Source organism: Macaca fascicularis, chromosome 12 (genome assembly GCF_037993035.2).
Source record: "Macaca fascicularis isolate 582-1 chromosome 12, T2T-MFA8v1.1".
In the NCBI taxonomy this organism is placed as follows: Eukaryota; Metazoa; Chordata; class Mammalia; order Primates; family Cercopithecidae; genus Macaca; species Macaca fascicularis.
In genome coordinates, this window is record NC_088386.1 from 44,092,742 (window position 1) to 44,115,784 (window position 23,043).

The following is a 23,043-nucleotide window of genomic DNA, read 5'->3' on the forward strand; positions in this document are numbered from 1 at the left end:
GGGAGAAGAGACTTACCTAAAAGAAAGTTTTTTCTTGAAAAGCCATTTATGCCATGTACTGCGCAACATAAACTCCCCTTGTGCCTCCAAAATTCTTTAGAGAAATTGCAAAAAAGTTATGATGGGTGTGGTATAATTGCTTTTATTGTTATAGCTAGTTTAGAGGCTGAGTTTTGTATGAAGGATGGCTCAGAATCAGCCCATGCTGATAAAGAGGGAACTGACCTCTGAGTTTTTAAATCATGCCCTGTAATGAATAGTTCATGTTCCTGACAAAGTAATCAAATTCATTAACTAGCTTTAGTCCTAGTAGGAGCCCCTTTTTTTCAGGAATTGACATCAGGCCTAACCTGTTCCAGGAGGAATAAATCTCCTCCATTGAACATATGCTTACCAAATGCCTATCACACTTACCATATACAGACACGAGGAAACCTCAGGAAGACTAAATTCTGTATTGAGGGGCTGTTTGCCTTTCTTGCCCACTCAGGATACCAGGCATCTATAGGAAGGCTGGGCCCATTCAGTCCAGATTTATAACAACTCCTCAAGGAGTCTGTAAAACCAACTGTACTTGTTGAGACTAAGCCAACATTCTTTGCGGTAAGAACCAGAGAAATTTTATTCTCTGTGCTTAACAACAAAGAACTTCAAGAATTGCTTCTGTCTCTCCTTCATGAGAAAAGTGGCTGGCAATCACTCTTAACCTGTCTAGTTGAAGGCATAGCTCTGGTCTGATCTAAGTCACCACTGGGCTTCCTGTGCTGTCATCTGCTGCCTCTTGCCACAGATTCTTGGTAGTATGTCTCAGCCTTTGCATGAAACACAGCCACGAAATACTAAATGCCAATCGTTTCCTATAAACTGCTTTGATTTCCTCCATGAAGCTCTTTAAAAAAAAAATCTCGTATTGTGGTATTTATAGTTTCCTGTTTCTGCCACCTACATATTCTGGTGGTGGTTGTGCTTTCTCTTTGGAGATAGATAAACATTCACAGCACCAAAGGGAGCAAGGGCTTTTTACCTCTTTTTATGGCAAGAGTTAGTTATGTTTAGATTGAAGTTATAGCTTAAAAAGGAGCCCTCATTGTATAGAAATATGGATGCCATGACACCTCCAGTGCAATATTTTTAAACTTCTCCCTGCCATTGGTCACTTACATAGTACTGTTTAATCGCTTTGTGGCATATTGTTTCTGTCTTCTAGAAGCTCACAATCTATGTCAGAAGATTAGACACACAAGTGTCTGTTGAAGTAGCTGGAGAGTGAGGCAGGAGGAGCAGAAGGATGGCCAGCAGCATGGAATCCACAAGGGGAGATTTCACAGAGGAGCCTCAATGATGCGGGGGGTCAGGAAGAAAAAGGACCAGACAGTCGTGAATTCCAGGACATAAATAGGGATTTCTAGCAAATACACCCAGGTGAGTGCGTAGAACGGGCAGTCAGATGAAAGGAATTAAAGAGGGAGAGAGGGAGCAAAGCCATCCAGAAAGATTATTCCTTCAGCATGCGCAGTGAAAGATCATGGCAAAGGGAAAGTCGGGATTGAGGTTGTTTGGTAGGATGGTGCAGTAGGCATTCTCAGGGGCTTCTGCTCTACCTGCTCTCTCTTCTCACAGTCTACTCCTACCGATGTGCCTGCTGAGTGGAAAGGGAATTGGTTATCCCAACAGTTATTCCAATCTCCTGGCCTCGGATGGTTGGACCAAGAAGAGCACCTTTGAGGAGGGCCAACCTAAGTTTCCAATGACATGTCACCTGACTGACTGGGCTCAAAAAGATGAATATGGAACCATCAGATTCGTTCTCGTAGGAAGTCCACACCAAGAGGCACAGAGAGGAGATGCCCTTCAGGAATGGATCCTTGAGATGAAAATCAAGTTGATGAGAATAAAGTGGCGGTTATCAGGTCGTGTGTATGCATAAGTCATGGGGTACCACAGGAAGTAGCTGGGAAAGAAAGAACAACAGATACAGGGAAGAAAGTGGAGAAGCCATGAACGAGAAAGAACAATCATCTCTAGCACTTCCTGTATGCCCAGTGCTGCACTAAGTCCTTTACATTAAATTACCTTATTAATTTCTCATAGCAATCTTATGACATGGATGCTATGATTATCCTCATTTTATAGATGAGAAACCGAGGCACAAACATAGTGTCCCCAAAATGACTCTCTGGAAAGCCATGATGTAAACTAAATAGGCTGGCTCCCAAGTCCTTGCTTTTAGCCACCATAAATTACCACCTCTCAAAAGGGAGATGAGATAGAAGTGATCCCTGAAGCCACCTGAGATCCAACCCTTCCTAAACTCAGGTACTTAGAGTTATTGGATTTTCCAGGGATCATCTGACCTCATGATCCTGAATGGCTTTCAGTTCCTGGCAACCAAAAGAACCCTAACCCAACTGGATAATGAGATTGAGCATTCTGGATGGGAGAGAATGATGTTAGAAAAAGGATTGTTGATGAAGCTGACCCACCTATGAGGAAGCACAAAGGGATGGGATGCATGGATAGGGAGAGATTTTTCTTCTCCGATAGCCAAGACTATCCAGCTTGGTTTTACCATCAAGCACCCACAGGGCCACATGGTAAGTCAACTAGATAACCAAACCTACAGGGAGTGGCACATAACCCAGCAGCAGTGCCCTTCCAGCTGGCTCTGCCACCAGTGCAATGGGTGAGGTTGGTCCTGTTATGCCTCCTCCCTTCCAAGCCTTCATTTCTCTATCAATAAAACGGGGATGATGACAAAAGATGGAGAGAATTTGACTTACTAGGACTCTGGGGGAGGCTGGGAAAATGCAGATTACCTTGATGGGGTGCCCCCAGGGGCAGCCAGACCCAGGTTTTCCAGAGATGGTCTCGCAGAGGGAGATTGGCATGCAAGAAGTTTACCAGGGAAGGTTCTCAGGTTCAGCACCTGTGAGGGTAAAGAGGCAGCAGGACATTGAGCAGAGAGGAAAGTGGCAGCACAGTCATCTGCCAGTTCCATGGGGAACTGGAACTAGGGTGGCCTTTCACATTGCCCCAAAGGGAGACATAAGGGCTGTGCTTCGTACCCCACCTCCCATGGAGAAGTCACTGGGTATAGGACGCCCTGTTGGGTGAGGCAGCTCCCTTCAGTCTGGGGCAGTTCCTGGGGAAGGGCTCAGCTGTGAGAGCTTCTAGGGGCAACATCCCATGCAGATAGAAGATGGGCTCCTCGGTCCTGAATGGGAGCTGGGCAGGGCAGCACAGCATCAGCTGCACATGAGAACAGGGCCGCACTTCCCAGGGGCCAAATAAGCAGGAGAGCACCAGCTCTGGGGAAGATGAGGGACTGAGGGCCAGGAGGAGGTCGCAGAAGTTTGTTACACGCAGATACAATCCTGTTCTGTCTCTACCTGAAACCATCTGGAAGTTAAGTGACCAAGGAAAATGCTGCTTGTGTCTGGGTGTGAGTGTGTGGAGCCTGTAAAGGGATGGACTTCTGTAGCTGGTCTGAGGCCAGCAGACCTAACGAACTTAGCAAGGAGTCAGAGAGAAACTGGTGACCAAAAGTTGGAAACTGTAGGGAGGTTGTAGAATTAAGAGTTTGGGCCAAGTTAACCTAAGCCACTCGTGTCATATTAGACAAGGGCACTTTTCCCAGCATTCAGGTGGGTTTTGAGGATTTCAGACCTGAAAGAGCAGAATACATCTATTCCCAGCCCATGCCAGGGGCTGTTGAAAGAGATCCTGAGAACCGTGCCAGGCCTGATTCAGGTAACAGGAAGAGACGTGGGAGAGGATAAGCCTCCGACCAAAACAGCTTCACTTCAGAGAGTTAAGGGAGTTTTATAGACTGAATCATGTCCTCCCCAGAGTCATACACTGAAGCCCTAATTCTAGCATGACCATCTGCAAGCCAAGGAGAGAGGCCTCAGGAGAAACCAACCTTGATGACGCCTTGATCTTGGACTTCCAGCCTCCAGAACTGTTGTTTAAGCCACTCCAGTCTGTGGGATTTTGCTATGGCAGCCTGCGCTAAGACAGGGAGACAGGCCACCCACCAACTGAGAAGGTGGGTGCCAGAAGCAAAGCCAACCCGTGTGTCCTCACCTCCCTCTCCCTGCTCTTTACTGATCCACAGTCTCTGACTCTGGAGGGGACTGCTCAGCGGCCAGCAGATGCCTGGCAGAGGCACGTCTTTCCCGCTACATGTGAACCCTGGACCCACGTAAAATGCCAGAAATCAGGAGCTCCTGGGTTGCTTTGCACGTCTGCAAGCACCAGCTTCTTGTTCAGCTTCATGCACTTGACTTGGAGGGAAAGCAGCAGCTTCACACACGGGCCTCCTCGTCCCCTGCTGTTGGCCTGGTCGTCGCCAATGTCACTGACCTGAATTCAGTTTTCAAAGGAAATGTGATTCTTTTGGTTCCAGCTCAGAACTTGGATAAAAAGTATGCTCCAATTTAAGAAAAATACCCAATTCCCAAATCAAAACTGAAATCTAGAAAGGTGAAAGAGTTGACTCTCTGGGCCTCCTTATCTGAAAAATGAGGCAGTTGCACTAGATTTGTGGGTTTTCTTTAAAAGTTTTTTTTTTTTAACCACAAGAAAACTTTCTTCAAAAGAAATGTTACCAGGAAGCAGAAACAAAAGAGGGGCATAAGGGTTGAGCTGCTTGATCAAAAGGGGAGAGAAAGGTTGAATTCCAGAATTCTGCCCTCCAAGGCAGGGCTTTGCAAAGCAAAGTCTAAAAGGCATTTTACTCTCATCGCCTACATGCTCCTCTAGCTCCTGCCTGAGGATCCACAAAGAGTCTGTATTCCCACACACCCTGCTGTAACCCCACCAGGCACCTTGGAACCAGTCACTGGGAACTTGGGCCGCCCTAAGAAGGGAGCAGATGCGGGGCTCGGCAACGGCAATTTAGCCCGGGTCCAGGTGAGCTTCCTCAGCTCCTTCTCCCAGACTCTCCATCCAGGAGCCAACACTGACCACAGGGAGAGGGAGGGCTGGGTGGGGAGAGAGCCAGGGGAGGTAGGCTTACTGAAATTCCTGCACATAAAAACAGGAGGGGTGGGTCCAAAGTGGCACATCCTGTCACAAAGAAGGTGGAAGCAGCAGATGAGAATTTGCTCACCTCCGAAGGCCAAAATCACTTGGAATAAAGAAAATGTGGTACCTACACACCATGGAATACTATGCAGTCATAAAAAGGAATGAGATCATGTCTTTTTCAGGGACATGGATGAAGCCGGAAGCCATCAACCTCAGCAAACTAACACAAGAACAGAAAACCAAAGACTGCATGTTCTCACTCATAAGAGCTGAACAGTGAGAACACATGGACACAGGGAGGGGAACAACACATACCAGGGCCTGTCAGGGGGGAATGGCAAGGGGAGGGAGAGCATCAGGACAAATAGCTAATGCACACTGGGCTTAATACCTAGGTGATGGGTTGACAGATGCAGCAAACCACCGTGGCACACGTTTACCTGTGTAACAAACCTGCACGTTCTGCACAGGTATCCCAGGACCTAAAGTAAAATAAACTTTAAAAAAGAAAACACTTGGAGACTCTCCCCAGGGCCACCTCTCCTGCGCACCTTCAGCCTCCCCTTCTCTACCAACCTCTTCTGACCATCAGGCAAATGTGTCTCTCCTCGTGACAGATCAAACAAAACTCGACAAAAAGACCTTCAGCTCCTTGTTCTCCTCCTTGCTGACAGCTTTTTGAAAGTACAATTGTCTCCATCTCCTCGTCTTGTATTCACTTTCCAAATGTTCTTTTCTGCATGCACATGTCTTGATTCCTTGCTCTTTTCTGGGTTTGCATGGCCAATTCCCTGTCAATCACTTATTTTTGTGAATGGGTCACTAGAGCAGAGGTCATGACCTTGGGCTTGTGTCTTTGCAGGAAGAAGCTGAGACATCCCTCAGGCTTACACGGAGCCCCCTCCATTGAAACCAAGCACACTAAGCTCACCGCCACCCTTCTTGGTGGGTCCATTAGTGCTCATCTCCCGTTCCCTCTGCTTCACCAGAACCTCAACTCCAGTCGCTCACCAGCTGCCCCTTAAAGGCACCCCTCACTGGCTGCTGCCCTGTCAGTGAAGAGCAGCTCCCTCCACCAGAAGGCTTTCCACTCCCTTTCCCCTAAGCCAATCACTGCCTCCCTAACATCTCTCAATTCTCTCCATTCCCACTGCCTCTGTCCAGTTGAGACCACCATCACCTCCAATCTGCATCACTGCTGATGCAGCCGTGACTTCTGAACTGGGCTCTTGGCTCTGGTTCCCTCCTCTCTAATTAAGAATCCACATTGCTGCCAGAGCGAGTAACAGATCTATCAAATCTGTTACTCTGTTGAGTAAAAGTCAAGGGATAAAAATCTCAACTCCTGAGTGTGGCTTGAATTGTGTCCCCCCAAATTCATATGTTGAATTCCTAACCCCCAATATGACTGTTTTTAGAGATGGGGCCTTTCAGGAGGGCATTAAGGTTAAACATGGTGAGATGGGTGAGGTCCCAATCTGACAGGATGGGTGTCATTACAAGAACAGGGTGAAATGCCAGTGGTGTGTTCTGCACAGAGGACAGTGAGAAGGTGGCCCTTTGCAAACCAAGGAGTGTGGCTTCAGGAAAAAACAACTCTACCAGTCCCTGAATCTTGGACTTTGAGCCTCCAGAGCTGTGAGGAAATAAATGTTGCTTAATTCAGTTGTTATGCCACAGGGTCTGGTATTTTGTAAAGGCGGACGAGCTTCCTGGGATGGAGGCCTTTCATACGCTTTGCGCCCCCACATCTTGGGCCTGCTCCCTTTCATGCCCATGCTCCAGCTAGATGGAGCTGCAGGCACGTCCTTCAATGTGCCACATCCTCCTCAAATCATGCCCTCACCATTTCCTCCACATGGATGTGTCCACTGCGCTTACCATCTCTACCACCCGGATGGCTTCCATACACATATTAGATGTGGGCTTCAGACAGCTGTCTAGAATTGTCATCTCTGCTTCGCATCCCATTTAACCTGTCTCTTTTATATGAATTAATGATGCTATATTTTTTCTTAATTTTCACTGATGCTTCTTTACAGTTGTATCATTTATTCTTGTGTGTCCGCTGTGCTTTGTATCCTTCTCCTTCAAACTCATGTTAAAACTTGACTACTCCACACCATATGTCCAGACCAGGTGACTGACACCCACTGATGCCAGAGGGCTTGCAAAGCTCCCTGGACTCCGTAACTCTGCTCTTCATGTGCATCTCTGTGCAGGTGTGTGTATGTGCATGTGTGTGTGTTGTATGTGTACAGGTGTATGTGTGTGCAGGTGTGTGTCTCTGTGCACGTGTGTGTATGTGTTTGTGTACACATGTCTGTGTCTTTGTGCACAGGTGCATATATGTATGTGTCTGTGTAAACATGTACATGTGTCTGTGTGATTGTGTAAGCATGTTGATGTGTCTGTGTACATGTGTGTACGTGTCTGTGTCTGTGTGTCCATATATGCATGTATGTGTGTGCATGTGTGTGTCTATGTGTCTATGTATGTACGTGTGTGCATGTGCACATTTGTTTTTGTGTTTGTGTGGCTATGCGCCTGCATGTATGTGTGTGCGTGTTTGTGTGTCTGTGTACATGTGTGCATGAGTGCATGTGTGCACCGCTCCAGATAAGCCCTCCTTCCTGTCAGTGCCCTCTCTCCCACAGCCCAGCTGGATTTGTCTGTCCCGGGAATGCTCCCACAGGGAATGTTGTGCCTGCAGGCTCTTGTTGATATCGAGCTAAAAATGCAACTGTTGTACACAATTTAAGATTAAACTCTTCTCGCCCTCATGCACACCCTTGCCAGCTAGCTGCCTCCTTCAGTGACCTCTAGATGTCACAAACAAGCCAGGTTTATTAGCTGCTAGTGCCCTTAGAGAAGGGAGATTTTCCCAGCTACCCCCAGGTTGGGGTGGGGGGTGTTAATGCAAGAGCAGGAATGAAGTGGGCTAACCACCAGCCGCTGTGAGGGGCCTCTGAGCACCGGGCAGCAGGACTGCCCCGCTAAGCACCAGCCCCAGGACCACACTGTCCACTGGTTCCTCCCAGACAGGCTTAAGGCAGGATAGTGCGACCCTCTGACATCCTATGGTAACATTAAAAATCCGTACATGGGGAGTTCTAACATTTTCCTCCTGAGCTCAGTGGATTGACTTAGGCTTCCCTGGCTTCAGCATCTGCTGGGCACTCAGGGGTGCACAGACGCCTGAGAGGACACGGTATTGTGCCAGAGGCACTGGAAGCTACAATAGACAGGACATGTCTTCATGGAGCATCAGTCGTCCTCAGCTATGAGTGATTCAAAATACTTTAACATAGATACAAACACCGCGGTGTTACGGAGGAGGATGCACCACCCACGCATGTTGTGAAGGTTCAGCAGGAGGGCTCGGAGGAAGCTTCCGTGCTCTGGGACATTCTGGAATCCGAGCCAGATCACCAAGAGTGTGTCTTCTTCTGAGATACGGGCACTAGGCTAAAACATTTCTAAAACAATGCGCTAAGTGGAGACTGTGAGGCCTGAACGTGAGGAGCTTTAAGAAACTTGGAGTTACTGGGTGGCTGAGTGTTAAATAAGAACATTTGTCCTTTACCTTAAGTGAGCTTTTACTCACTCGCCCATCCATTCATTCAACAGATATTTCCTGAATGCCTACTCCAGTCCAGGCACCATGGAAGATGTTGGGCCAATTATTTGGGAAAAGTCTCATCTTAATAGTATCAGACACAGGGAGAAGGAAAGGACAATTATGTTTGGAAAATAGGAGTAGCAGTTCCTCTAAATCCCAAATACTCTTATGTATCTCTGTTTCCCTAACTGCAATGACGGTTACAGAGAGGATGATAAAGGAGAAATACTTTGAAATGAAAATTGCTATTTATTTGCAAATTAATCTAAATTATGAGCATAATTTGTTCCTCTGGAAAATACGAATTGAGCCCCAGTGCATGCTAGGACTTGTGCTGGGCGTGACGGGGAGGACAAAGATGGTCCCGAGGAGAGCTGCCCACACAGGGGATCTTGGTAAGGAGACAGGAGACGGTGCAGATGAAAAGCCTGGGATGGATCAGTGGGTGCTACGGGACTTCCACATGGGGAGAGGTGGTTTGCATTGTACACTATTAGTGGTGTGGTTACTCCTTTTTCTCCTAAGATTTCACGATGCTTATAAATAAATACAATAAACAGAACAATGGCTATACCGTGAAGGCCTGTGAGCAAGTGGCTGGTTCGCCAATGGTCATCAGCAACAACGTCTCAGCAGCTCAGACTTAGGACCATGACGAGCCTCATCACGCCTGCATGGATGAGGCACAGGCCCTGTCTGAAAAACACAAGCTGCAGGCAAGCGTGTGTCTGTGTGCTGTGCTGGTGTTGCTGGAAATACACTTGGGAAGGTGATGCCCACTGGATTAAACCCGTGATGCAGAGAAGAGTTGTAAGATCTGGTAAATCGGTTAGCTAGAATGGAGGGGACCAAGAAAGTGGGTCGTACATGCGGGTCCTCTCCTCCCCTCTGTTCCTCTCCACAGACTGTTCCCCAGCCAGAAACATCTGGTGAGCCTCTGCAAGTCCTCAGAGCTAGAAGGATTAGAAAGAGGGAGAGACAGAAATCACATGTGGATGACACCACAGTCATTGAGAAGGGCCTCCAAGCTCACGCCTACTGGGGATGGCCTCGTTGCCATCTCTGGATCCAGAGGGCAAATTATTAGCAGTTCTATTCAGAAAAAGGGCTAGAGAGCAGGGGCAAGAAATCATGCTTGCAGTTGCTCTTGAGGGCAGATGTATTAGCTTGCTAGGGCTGTCATAAGAGAGTACTACAGGTTAGGTGACTTAAGCAACAGAAATTTCTTTTCTTACAATCCTGGAGGCTAGAAGTCCAAGCTCAAGGTATCAGCAGGGTTAGTTTCTTCTGTGGCCTCCCTCTCTCTTTGGCCATCTTCTCCCTATGTCTTCACGTGGTCTTCCCTCTCTGAGTCTGTGTTCTAATCTCCTCTTTTTAAGGACACCAGTCATATTGTCTTAGGCCCCACCCATATGACCTACTTTCATCACCTTCTTAAAGGCTCTGTCTCCAAATACAGTCACATTCTGAGGTACTGGGGAGTTAGGGCTTCAACATAGGAATATTGGGGGGACACAATTCAGCCCATAACCAAGTGTCTCCTTACCTTTGGTAAAATGAAGCAATAGGAAAGAATAAAAAAAAAAAAAAAAAACAGGTCTCTGTGCAGAATGCTATAAAGGCCTCACTGGGTCCTGGTGTAGATGACATGAAGACTAAGCCAACTTGGCCCTTCTTGGCCAGGACCTCGGGAGGGACCGGCTCCTCACAAAGGCCTTCTCTGAAGAAGGGTGGTGAAATTTTAGGAGTTTGTTGACCCAACCACATGCATGAAAAGGGAGACCCTCCTTGATCCCAAATGTGGTTTGGTCTCACGGCCCAGTGGAGTGAAGCCATCTGCACAGACGGCTGTCAGGGCCTGGTCTGAGCTACAGGCAGCACTTCCCAGAGATGAGCCCTGATGTTTCCTCTTCTTTCCCAAGAACATGCCCCCAAATTCACGTTTCCCCACTGGCCCAGGCCAAATCCCCATCTTTTACATGTGGTGTCCCAGGAGGCCGTGTGGTACGGGGTTGAGATCTCTGTCACTGTAGAGGCCTGAGCCTTCAAGAACCTGATGGAGAAGCAGCTCCCCCAGGAGCATCACTTTCCTGTCTGGGGAAGTGTGGGCTTTCCTGGGTGCTGACAGCAGGAGGCATCTGTAATGCTGCTAACAGCTCTGTGTGGCTGTAATCTGGTTTATGCAAACCCAGTCACTTCGCAGCCCACAAGGAAGGCTGGAAGGAGGGATCTGCTTTGATCTCTTATCAAAGAAGATTTTGCATTTACGTGAGAATGGCTAATGCTAAAAATATTGCTCTTTGGGAGAAATGGCCCATCCATGCCCTAAATTTATAATTTATAATGATAATGTAGCATCTTGGAACACTTGTCATTAAACAAACAAATGTGAAACTCCTTCTTTATTTTTCACATAAAGACCAAATGACGAGAGGGCAAAGCACCCAAGTGCTCATGCCTGTGTCCAAACCCTGCTCTTGTGCAAGAGTCCTCCACCGCCCTGTGCTCCAATCTGACTGTAGCTTCCAAGACACGGGAAACTGCTTTCCCTGGCCCAAGACTCTGCACAGAAGGGCTGGGCTCCAGCAACTTGGTTTCAGAAGGAAATTTCTTCTCATTCTGATCCAGCCCAAGGAAACAGGATTTAAGTCAGGAGACTGGGTCTGAATCTAAGCTCTGCCACTCACCAGTTGTAAGGGATTCACCTGGGTGAGCTCTTACCTCTGAGTCTGGACTTCCTCATCTGTAAGATGGGAATGATACGATTTGACCTTCCTCCTTCCTCCTTCATGGGGTTTGACCTTCCTTCTTCATGGGGTTTGGTGAGAATCAAATGAATTAGTGTATGTGAAGGTGCTTGTAAGCAATGAAGCTTCATATACATTGCAGGGGACATTTTTTGGTTTTGTCACCCACCCAGCATCTTTTACCTCACCTTCTAGTAACAGTATAATGACTATACTATAACCTAACCTGAACTGTTAGTCCCCAGGCTACTGGTAGACTTGACCTTTCTCTTGTCTCCAGTGGACTTGACCTTCCCCTAGTCCCAGGAGCTGAGTGTAGCTCAAGGCCTGGCAAAGGGAAGCCTCGCTCCCCCACCCCCCGCCCCCGTCCTGCCACAAGCCTCCTGCCGTGGTGGACTGGCTCTCAGAATCCTTTCCAACCTCTCTCCAGTTTGCCATCCTGTATTGCAACTTGCAAGAGCTGTACAGCTAAAAACTACCTTTTCCTGACTATTCTGTGGGCAATGATCTGAATGCAAATTATTATCCAAAATGTTCCACTCAAGATTTGGAAGACAGGTATGTGACACTTGTGTCTTGGGTTTGAGAAGCAGATGGGTGGCAGTGCTGGCCTCCTGACACCTGAATTACAAATGTGGTATGTGAACTTGAACTCAGTTGTTCCCATGGCAGCCTCCTGATCCCCCATCTTGCCAGGTGTTTCAAAGACCATGCTCCCTGAAGCAGGTCAGTTCTGCTGTGTTCTGGGAGTCATTTCTGAAGATTCCACCTGGAACTCACCCCTTCAGACCACCCAATAATTCTGCAAGCATCCAGTATCGGCATTAAATCCTGCTCTGCTTTCGATATCCAGAGTGACTTATGTGTTCTACAAATGAAACCCGCCTGGTACCAATGAAATGGGCACTTGGAACCTGACTTGGACCCAAGAGTTAGATCACACAACATCATTCAAACAGCTGAGAAATGGAGGCTAAGTTTCTGATGGACTCGGAGGTTATGAGGCCAGAGCAGCTGGCAGCCCTCCTGCCTAGTCTGAGGTAAATAACCAACCTGAGAAGGGCCATGCCTAGAGGAGAGGAGCCCGTTCTTAACAACTTTTGAGTAGCTGAACAAAACAATGTCTTGTGCCAAACCTACCTCTGGACTCTCCAGTTACATGAGCCAACACATTCCTCTAGTCTAAGACAGTTGGCATCAGACTATTCCATCATTTGATCAAAACATAATGTGTGAGGGATGTGATGCTAACAGGAGCGAAACCGCATGGCAGCAGTGATCAGATGGTTATAGATCACATATTCTCAGCCAGAGGCTGGGGATCTCCTGGGAGCATTTTATAGGATACACATGAACAGGTGTGAGCCTGGGCCTTCTGGATCCCATGAGGGACACATGTGAGCAACTGGAAAACCTCACAGGTGAAGGGGGTCCCATATGCACCCCTAGGGATGGGGGCTGCTATGGACCAATGCATAGGGAAAGGAAGGCCAACAATGGATAATTCCTTGGAAACATTTGAATGTTTGAATCCCAGTTTTAGGCACTAACATTATTTTTTACTTAATTTTGATTTTCTTCTTTTAGGGTTAAAAAAAAAAAAAAAAACCCTTGCATTAAGTCATTCAGTATTATAACCAGCAGATGAGAATACTATCGAGTGAAATATTTCAGCCCGGCTTGTGTAAGCTGAAGCAGCTGGGCCATGTTTTTAAAATTGTAATAAATAAGTGAATGCATAATCAATCCCGCGAGTGTCAGCTTTCTGTTCTGTGTGCTCCCAGAGCTGTGCTTTTTCATCTCTATTCTACGCCCCTGAAAAGAAAAGCAACATAGAGAAAAATGTTCACAGACTGTTCCCTGTGACCTTAACCAACAGAAAAAGGCTAAACTGTTGATGCTTATTCCAGAAGGTATTTCTACCATGGGCTGGGGTGGGTGCAGATTTAGAATAATGCTTCCTTTTCAGGGATACCTGTTCAATCCCAAAAAGCCACCTGGGAAGAAAAGGCAGATGTTTTGATTTTGGGGGTCTGCTATCTGCAGAACCTAACAGTGTTGGGAACAGCCCTGTGGAGTAGAGTGAACAGCCTCAGAAGAAATGTGGATCAGGCATTTTTGAAGTGCCTGGCTGGGGCTTGGATGGCCAAAGATGAACCAGGCATTCGCCATTGGTTCAAGAAATTTACATTCTACAGAGGAGGAGGCTTGGTGGACGAGCATTTTTTGACAAATGATTTTTATCTTTGGAATCAAACAAAAATTATTCAAAGGCAAAGCTGAAGAATAAATTGGGTGATCAAACCAGGAGACTCCAAAGTATGACTCACAGAATGGCTCTGAAGTCAGTTTTCCAAGATAATTTCTGGAAGTATCATGAGCATTGTTGGAATGCATGGGTAACCTCCTGGGATACTGTTTTGAAGGGGCAAATTCATTCAATATGTAAGTTTCAGTTTGTTTTTGTTTGTTTGTTTTTGTTTTTAAAACCATCCATGGGCAAAAGGGATCACATGATGAAATGCTTGGTTGATGGCATTTTCCTCTAAGCTGAATTTCCCTAAGCCTTTCCCAGATGTGGAGGTTTGTCAGGCCACACAAATATTAACATTAAATTATACTGGGTCATCGCCTCTGCCCTGGCATCACCTGGAGCCCTGCCCCTTCCCCACCTCCCCACCCCCCGCTAGTATTGCTGGGGTCTCCCCTGTGTGAAAAAACAGCTCCCCTCTCAGGATCCTCTGCCTGGATCCCTCACTGATCGCTGTCCACGGTGTCACTCATTGGCATTTTGGCCAGAATCTCCAGGAGCGTGGCCATCTTCTTGAGCTCCTACTTACCTGCAGATGTGGGAGAAAAATACTTTCACCCCAATGCTGTGTTGAATTCCAACCTCTGGACCAGGTCTCCAAAGTCCTTACGGCAGGGAGCTCATTGACCTTCTGTCTGTAGCTTCTTTTTAATCCCATCTCTTACCCACAATAGGGGGACAAACACCATCATGTCCACCTCCTTCCCTCCTCCTCATTAGGCTCTGAATGGAAGTCTGCATGGGCTCCTCTCTTCATGAAAACAGATCCCTGAGCACCTGGCTACCAGCTCACGACAGCTCCGAGCAGGGAAACTGTCAGATTCAGCCAGGACCTCGGCTACTTAGAAAGTAAGATCAGGCAAGGGCCTTACGAAGTTAGTGTCCCTCCTGTTACTTCTTTTGGTTTCTGATGGAGTTGACATCAGGCCAAAGCTTACATTTGATGAACAAAATGGGAAACAGGCAGGAGGCTGTTCTCTGGGCACAGGGCAAGTCACAGTGCAACCAAGACACACGCCACAGACTCTGGGGGGCAGGGATGTTCCACACTCGGAGGGCTGATGGAAATGAAGATGCCACAGATACTGTTTACCAGGGGCTTCTTTAAGGAGTTAGATTATAGAGGACGTTCACATTCTGCTTTTTAAAAACCTGTAATGTTTTAGTTCTTTCACAGAAAGATATTTCCTCTTAAAAAAAAAAAAAAAAAAAAAAAAAGCCTCTACCTCATAGGGTTATGGGGAGAATTGAACAAGGTTTCAGATATGAAGGGCCAAGTTCTCCCTCCTTTTCCTCGACACCCAGCCCCCTTCTCCCAGCGACTTCCTAGAACTGTATATTCTATTTGAATATTTGAGGAAATGAATATATTTATATTAAAACAAGCATGAATAGATTATGGAGTAAGACGCAAAATTCACATGAATTTTTAAGATAGAACAAGGGACTTAAAAGAAATTTCCTATCCACGGCTCGGGGGCAGGCATTTGCTCTTGTTAGGGACACTTCAGCAGAAAAGTTCGAGAAGTTCTGATGCGGGCTCTGGGGAGCACAGAGCTGACGGTGTTCCAGAAGCCACTGTGAGGGCAGCATGGCGGCACAGAAGGCACCAGTCAAGCCCCTTGGGCTCAGCCCCCCAGACATAGCTGTGCACGTCTTTTCTTGAATCCATCCAGGCAGCCTTAGAGCTCAGAAATCCACGCGCATTCTCTCCAGGTCCACACAACCAGCTCCATGTTATTATACCAAAGAACAGTCGGCCTTGAGGAGGAAGAGCTCGAAGTCACACGGCTACGTCCAAACCTAGGCTGCTGAACTCCGCCACGCTGCAGCGGCTGACACTGTCCCAGGCTTCCCACCCCCTCCCCCACCCATCTCCAATATGGCGCCCCCCCCCCCCCCCCCCCGAGCTGCTGTGGCCAGGCCCACCTGTAGGACGCCTTGATTTCTCAGCCATCCTGGCTAGGGCCAGGTGCCGGCCACTGTGCTCCTTGAAATGGAGTTTTGCTCTGTCACCCAGCTGGAGTGCAGTGGCGCGAACTCGGCTCACTGCAACCTTTGCCTCCCGGATTCAAGCGATTCTCCTGCCTCAGCCTCCCGAGTAGCTGGGATTACAGGCGCCCGCCACCATACCCAACTAAATTTTGTATTTTTAGTAGAGATGGGGTTTCACCATGTTGGCCAGGCTGGTCTCGAACTCCTGACCTCGTGATCCACCCACCTTGGCCTCCCAAAGTGCTCAGGTGATCCGCCCCCCTCAGGCTCCCAAAGTGCTGGGATTACAGGCGTGAGCCACCGCGCCCGGCCACTGTATTTCCTGGCAGAACAGTCTCCGCTCTTCCACACGAAACTGCAGGATAAAGCAACTCTGATATTTCCAGAGAGGCACATGGAAATGAGCTTCAGGTGTCTGTGGTTGACTCTGAAGAAAGGGAGTGGAAAGGAGGCTCCCCTCCCCCTGAGAAAGAGGCCAACAGCCATCCATGGAGGAGAAGGTGCGTTCCCCTGCAGCCACATCTCCCTTCAGGAAGTGAGCTACTCTAAGTGCCCATGTCCTTCCAAGGGAAGAAACCAGTGGCTCCCACACATGGGGCCTCATGGGAACCTCACCCCACCCCTAGCATCCCAGCTGTGGTTTCTCCCACCAGACCTCTCTCTGCAGCCCAGGAGAGACACTGACTTGGAACCTCCAAAGTTTCACATACTACTGAGGAGGCAGGAGGGGGACAAGGACGCCCTCTCCCCTGGCGGTGTACTGCAGGGGGAACAGGAAATGGCTCCAGCCTTTCTTCCTCTCAGCCTGTGCTTTCTGTTTCAGGTCTGTAGTCCGTATCTTTGAGTGACACCAACATTTTACAACAAACAGTAAGAAACAAGTCCACTTGTGTGGAGAATGTCCAGAAATCTAACCAAGACATTTTCTCTCTGGAAGGCAGCCTTGCTTCCAGGTTCCAAACCGACTCTGTCTACATCCGTTTCTTTCCATGTTCTGTCCCCGCCAGCAGGAACTTTGTAGATGTGAAGCTCCCTAGATGCTTAATTAAGAAGCCAAAGAGAGTCTCGAGGGGGTAGTTGGGGCCACACCTGATAGGCAGCCAGCCAATATTTATTTACTAATCATTGATTGTGTGCCAGGCACTGTGATAGCTGCTTGCGATGGAGTGTGGAACACTGTGAACAAAATCTCTAACCTTTTAATTGAATGAGGAAGAAGGTTTCCGTTATATCGAATATTTGAAGGAGACAGGCAAGATATGGTGGGCGCATGTAAAGAGGATGGGACTTAGCTGGAATTGGGAGACAGAGGAAGAAAACTTCTCCTCCAAGAGGTAACATGTAAGATAGAACAGAAAAGACTTGGGACTGTGGAATGAAGGGGCAGGTGGGGAGCTAACAGCTCCAAACCGAGGCATCAGCCTATGTGGAAAGCCTGAGGTGGGAGAATGGGGTGTGTGTGGGGAGTCAAGATGTCCCGGGCGTCTAATGGTGATGGGGGAACAAGGGCCTCAGCATGGAGAACACGTGGGCAGTGGGAAGCAATTGGCAGGTTCCAGGAAAGGAAAAGACACTATGAGATTTGCATTTTTGAAGGATCGTTCTGGCTTTTATGGAAAGAACTGAGTAGGCAAGCAGCAGTAATCAATTCAAAGAGACCATTAGGAAATATTGCAATTGTCCGGATGAGAAATAGTGATGATTTGCACCTGGGTGGTGGCAGCGATGGTAGGAAGGACAGGACAATTCATCAGAGACTGAGGAGCTAATAGAGTGAAAAGTTGGGGCTTGGCTGCCTGCAGTAGTCATGAAAGAGAGGAGAGTCCAGGACAACCCCTGCTCTCAGGTTTCCCGAGGTTGTATATTAATTGCTTCCTGAAATGCTCAACACCAGCTCTCACTGGAAACCTAAGGAGAGCTCTCTGCTTTATGAATGACCCCTAAATTCAGCCTTGCTGAGGCTCAGTTCAATGATACCGTCCGCTGGATTTCAAGTCTACTTAAGCATGAGACTTGGAGAAGGCGGAAGACCAGCAACTCCATCTCTAATATGGGGGACAAGCCAGAGCCCTTTACAGGCTGCATGCCCTCCCCTGCCACAGGAACTCCTGGTCCAACGGCCAAGCCATAGTACAGCCTCCTGCTCCTGCTAATGACCTTCTCAGCATCTCGTGATAATAAAAATGGATTTGCATCATTTCCATCATGAATATTCTGTCAGGGAAAGGGTGCCATTAGTATTTGTTATTGAACTGAACAGGGTTCACTTACCCGGTGCAGCAAAGCCAAACACTGGTATCAGGATTGCAGCAAGAGAAAGTGAGGCATTTATTGCAAGGCACCAAGCAAGGAGAACTGGGCAGCTAACTCCCTGAACTCCCTGATGGCTTACAGGTAAGGGTTTTTAAAATCGAAAAGGTGGCCGGGCACGGTGGCTCAAGCCTCTAATCCCAGCACTTTGGGAGGCCGAGGCGGGCGGATCACGAGGTCAGGAGATCGAGACCATCCTGGCTAACACGGTGAAACCCCGTCTCTACTAAAAAAATACAAAAAACTAGGCGGGCGCCTGCAGTCCCAGCTACTCCGGAGGCTGAGGCAGCGTAAACCCGGGAGGCGGAGCTTGCAGTGAGCTGAGATCCGGCCACTCACTCCAGCCCGGGCAACAGAGCAAGTCTCCGTCTCAAAAAAAAAAAAAAAAAAAAAGGCGAAAAGGCAAAGGTTACAAGCAAAGTCATAAATCAGTGCATGGTGGTTATACACTGGTTTGACCTAAAAAGGCTTGACATCTCAAAGAGGGTCATAGGTGGATTCAAAGATTTTCTGATCTGCAAGTGGTTCAGGAGGCAAAGCTTTGTCTAAAAATTTGAGCTCACCAGCCTGGGCAACAAAGCAAGACCCTGTCTACACACACACACACACACACACACACACACACACACACACATATAAATTGGTGCAATGGCTCACATTCATAATCCCAGCTTTCAGGAGGTTGAGGCAGGAGGATCGCTTGAACTCAGGAGTCGGAGGCTACAGTGAGTTATGAACACCACTGCCCTCCAGCCTGGACGATAGAGTGAGACCCTATCTAAGATAATAAAATAAAATAATAAAATAAATTTGGGATCAGCAGGAAAGAGTGTTAGTTCTGGCCTGGGGTTGTGACCTCCTCCAGGGCCCCCAGGAAGAAATTGACAGTAGTCAGAGTTCAGTCCTCAGTTCCCCCTTATCTGAGGTCTTTGTACCAGCAGGTGCAAAGTCTGGCAGGAGGCTGGGTGTCTAAAAAACACATGTTAAGATGCGTTCTTTAATTTCTAGAGGGAACCAAACATCCCATGATTCTAGCTTCCCTGGCTATTGTTTTAAGCTACTATTTACCTTCTTGCTTATCAAGTTGCTTGCTTACTTCTCAGGGCCAGCTAGGTGCCTGGAATTCCCCTTAAAGAAACCCAGGAGTTTCCTTTGTTTCCATGCTTTTTGGCAGTGGTGAGGTGCCTGCTAGGCCTCTACGAGGGGTCCCTCCTTCATCTCATATTCTCACAGCAATCCACAGCAGCAAAAGCCGGGCACAACTTTCCTATCAGCCCCTTGGAAGGTGACACTTAATCTTGTGTCCAGAACTTCAGATTAATGTCATTCAAAGAAGGACGGTGTGACATTAGGAAAAACTGTCTGGGTCGAAATGGTGCCAGGGTATGCCAATGTTTCCACCTTCTGAGAGACCCCTTGTACCACTGCCTGCCTCCTGCATTCCCAACGACAGGGGTGACTGAAGGATCAGGGACCCCCTCCCTTATCTTTCAAAATAAGGAAACGGAGATCCAAAAAGGTTTAATAGCTCTTTCCACCAGTTACGGAGAGTGGTCACTCAGCCCTGGGTTTGTTAGAATAGTCTTGGTTATTTACAAAGATTTATCTCTTTGTTGTTAAAAAAAAAAAAAAAGTGGCTTGAAGGATATGAAAATTTATGACATGGGAGGCCGAGGCAGGCATATCACTTGAGGTCAGGAGTTTGAGATCAGACTGGCCAAAATGAGAAAACCCTGTCTCTATGAAAAATACAAACATTAGCCAGGCGTAGTGGTGGGAGCCTGTAGTCCCAGCTACTCAGGAGGCTGAGACAGGAGAATCGCTTGAATCCGGGAGGTGGAGGTTGCAGTGAGCCGAGATTGCACCACTGCATTCTAGCCTGGGCAACAGAGTGAGACTCTGCCTCAAAAAAAGAAAAAAAAAAAAAGAATGAAAATTTATGATATCATGTAAAGGGGAACTGAGCAATCAGATGGACTTCAGGGCTGTTGATCCGGCATCTCAGCACCGCTGCCAAGGGCTTGGGCTTCTCCGATCTCTCTGCTCTGCTGCTTAGCACATTGGCTTTATCCTGAAGCTGGTTTTCCTCCAGGTTGCAGCATGGTTGCTGGTGGTACCTGAGGCCACCTCCTTCCTCCCTCCTGTTTAGCTGAGTAGGAGAGCAGGGAGAACATTTCTCAGAGACCCACCAAACCTCTCCTTCTATCCCGTGTCCTTCTGGAACTAATCATTGGCAGGAAGGTTGGGCTCACTCTGATGGGCTGAGACTAATCGGGGCTGGAGGTGGGAATGGGTCACCTTCCCTTGAGTCACAGGGCTGTGTGTGAGATGACACCTGCATGAAATCAAGCAGTTATTTTAGGAAACAGCAAAGGAGCAAGAGATGTGGGTGACCATCCCAGGGCCCAGCACAAGCTCTGACTGCGATGGGCACTACAGGGCTGCAGAAAAAAGATTGTTTTCTTTGTTTTTTAAACACTTTATCATGGAAAGTTTCAAACATATAAAAAGTGGACAAAATAGCATAACAGATCATCCTGTACATATAATCCAGTCTCAATAATTATCAACTCAGAGCCTGTTTTTTAAATCAATTTTCCTACCCACTTTTCTCTCCAATTTATTAAAATCTCAGATATCAGCCTGGCACAGTGGCTCATGCCTATAATCCCAGAACTTCGGGAGGCCAAAGCAGGCAGATTTCTTGAGCCCAGGAGTTCGAGACCAGCTTGGGCAACATGGCAAAACCCCATGTCTACAAAAAAAAAAAAAAATTGGCTGGGCATGGTGGCACACACCTGTAGTCCCAGCTACTTGGGAGGCTGAGGTGGGAGGATCGCTGCTTGACCCTCGGAGGTCCAGGCTATAGTGAGCCAAGATTGTACCACTGCACTCCAGCCTAGGTGTCAGAGTAAGACCCTGTCTCAAAACAAAACAAAACAAACCAAACATCCCAGACATCATGTCATTTCATCCCAAATTATTTCAGCATGTAACTTTAAAGGACAAAGACACTTTTTAAGACAAAATCATAGCTCACCTAAAAAGTGATTAATTAAAAGTAATTTCTTAACATCTTCAAATTATGTGGTCAGTGTTCAAATTTCCAACTGTCTTATATGTGACAAAATTTCTTTCTGCAATGCATTCGAGGGTAAGTTCTTAGAGATCAGTCTTGTCCAACCTTCTTATCTCGCAAAATAAGGAAACAGAGATCCAAAAAGGTTTAATAGCTTACCCCAAGGCCATTAGATTTCTTTTAATTGATCATTTTATCCTGCCTCTTTTCTTAATGTATTTGAGGCAGATCATCACGCAGTGGAAGACCCAAAAATTCATTCATTCATTTAGCAAATGTGAGTTGAGCATCAGCTCTGTGCTTAATTCGGTCAGTGTGGTCAACAGAACTGGGATCTGTAATTAGAAGAGCTAAGCTTCTACTCACAGGGTTTCTGCCTATGACCTTAGGCAAGTCTCCCCTGTCCATCTGTCTTGGTGCCTGAAATCCCCATGAGAGTCATTCTTTTGAGTTAGGGTGTTGTGTTGGGAGGCCCCCCTTATGAATGTATACACATATTACTTTACTGGACAGTTGTTCTTTTGGGCTGCCCACATTGAACACTCATCCTATTTTGGAGAAATCCTAGAATAGGTGGTGGGATGGGGCAGTGGGGGAGAAAGGGCTCCCCCCTCACTACAGAAACAAATGGATGTGTAATCTTTTCCCATTCCAGGCAGCTAGAGAGGGACGCTGGGTCTGGGGCTTGCAATCAAGTGCTGCAGCCCGAATCATCAAGCTTGAAGGAGTGAGACAACGGCCTGGGGCCACTGAAGATGACCCCCGGGTGCCTCTGCCAAGGCCAGTCCAGGGCAGCGGTGTTGAGCGTCCAGAGCCACCAGGGTGGCACCAAGATGATGGTCCGCCAGGAGCCACCTCTGCTCAGCCTGGCCTTGTCTGCTTCCACAGCAATGTGGTTCCTTCCCATCTGTCCATGCCATGAGCTGCCTGTCCTTTCAGTAAGTGGTGTTTCTGCTTCAATTGCCTAGAGTCACTTCCTGCAGTTGGAAAGCAACGTCTCTGACTAAAGGAGTCCATTGAGAACAATAATCTAGTAACAGGTTAGGTCTTTTCCAACATTGTTCTGATTGGCTTATCAAGTTCAATAATTGTCATCTATTAAGAAATAAAATAGAACCCAAGGCAGGGCACTTGACTGGACACTGCTGGAGACATGAGAGGTTCAGAGCTGTGGAGACCCATGGCCAGGACCTGGAAGTCTAGTGTGTTACCCCAGAATGCTGGGGGCCCAGGGGTTGTGGGGGAACCTTCACCTCCTTTCCAAATTTGCCAAGGGATGACCCTGAAGAATGGGCCAGTGTAGAACAAGGATTTAGGCCAGTGCTCAGCACTGTGCCTGGAAGGAGGAGACACATGGTTCCCTAGAACTCCAGACAGAGCAACCTGCTCCACTCACTCCAACCCATTCATTCTCTACTGGACCCACAGCAGAGTCCCCTGCGGGCAGAGATCAGTAGGACGGTCTTGGGGATTATACTATAGATGGCTGCTGGGAGTGGTGTTTCCTTCTGGATCCAAGGGAGCTTGGAGCTGTACCTGCTTTCCATAGAGGGTCTGAGACACTGTCTAGCCAGGGCCTGGGCTCAGCTCCCAAAGGAATCAGCTCCACACCCTCCAGGCAGTTCTACCAGTCCCCTTGCTGGGGTGTCTGTCAGCCTGGACTTAGGTCCACAGCTCAGGGATGTGGCTCAAAATACCATAACCCTGGCTTCTCCCATGTGCTCATCCACTTCAAAGCCACATGAAGCAAGACCATCAGCTGGCTGAGCAGAACACCCACTGCCCTTCCAGCCTCAGGCAGGAAGTTGCTTAATGAACTCCTAAATAGTTACCCGCAATAACCAGATTTCCTACACAGAGTCTGTGGTTTCCTGCCCTCCAGAAGGTGCTCCCAGCCATCCTCCTCCTTGTTCCTCACTGCCCATGAGTCTCCCTGGGCTCAGGTGCC

The 23,043-nt window shown here is 47.8% G+C and overlaps 1 long non-coding RNA gene across 1 annotated transcript; it reads left to right on the plus strand.

Moving 5' to 3' along the window:
- Positions 1-1,207: 1,207 nt before the first annotated feature.
- On the plus strand, positions 1,208-6,369 carry LOC141408172 (uncharacterized). The gene is made up of 2 exons (XR_012421101.1): positions 1,208-1,422; positions 5,894-6,369. It is a non-coding gene; the product is annotated as an uncharacterized lncRNA (long non-coding RNA).
- The last annotated feature ends 16,674 nt before the right edge of the window (positions 6,370-23,043 follow it).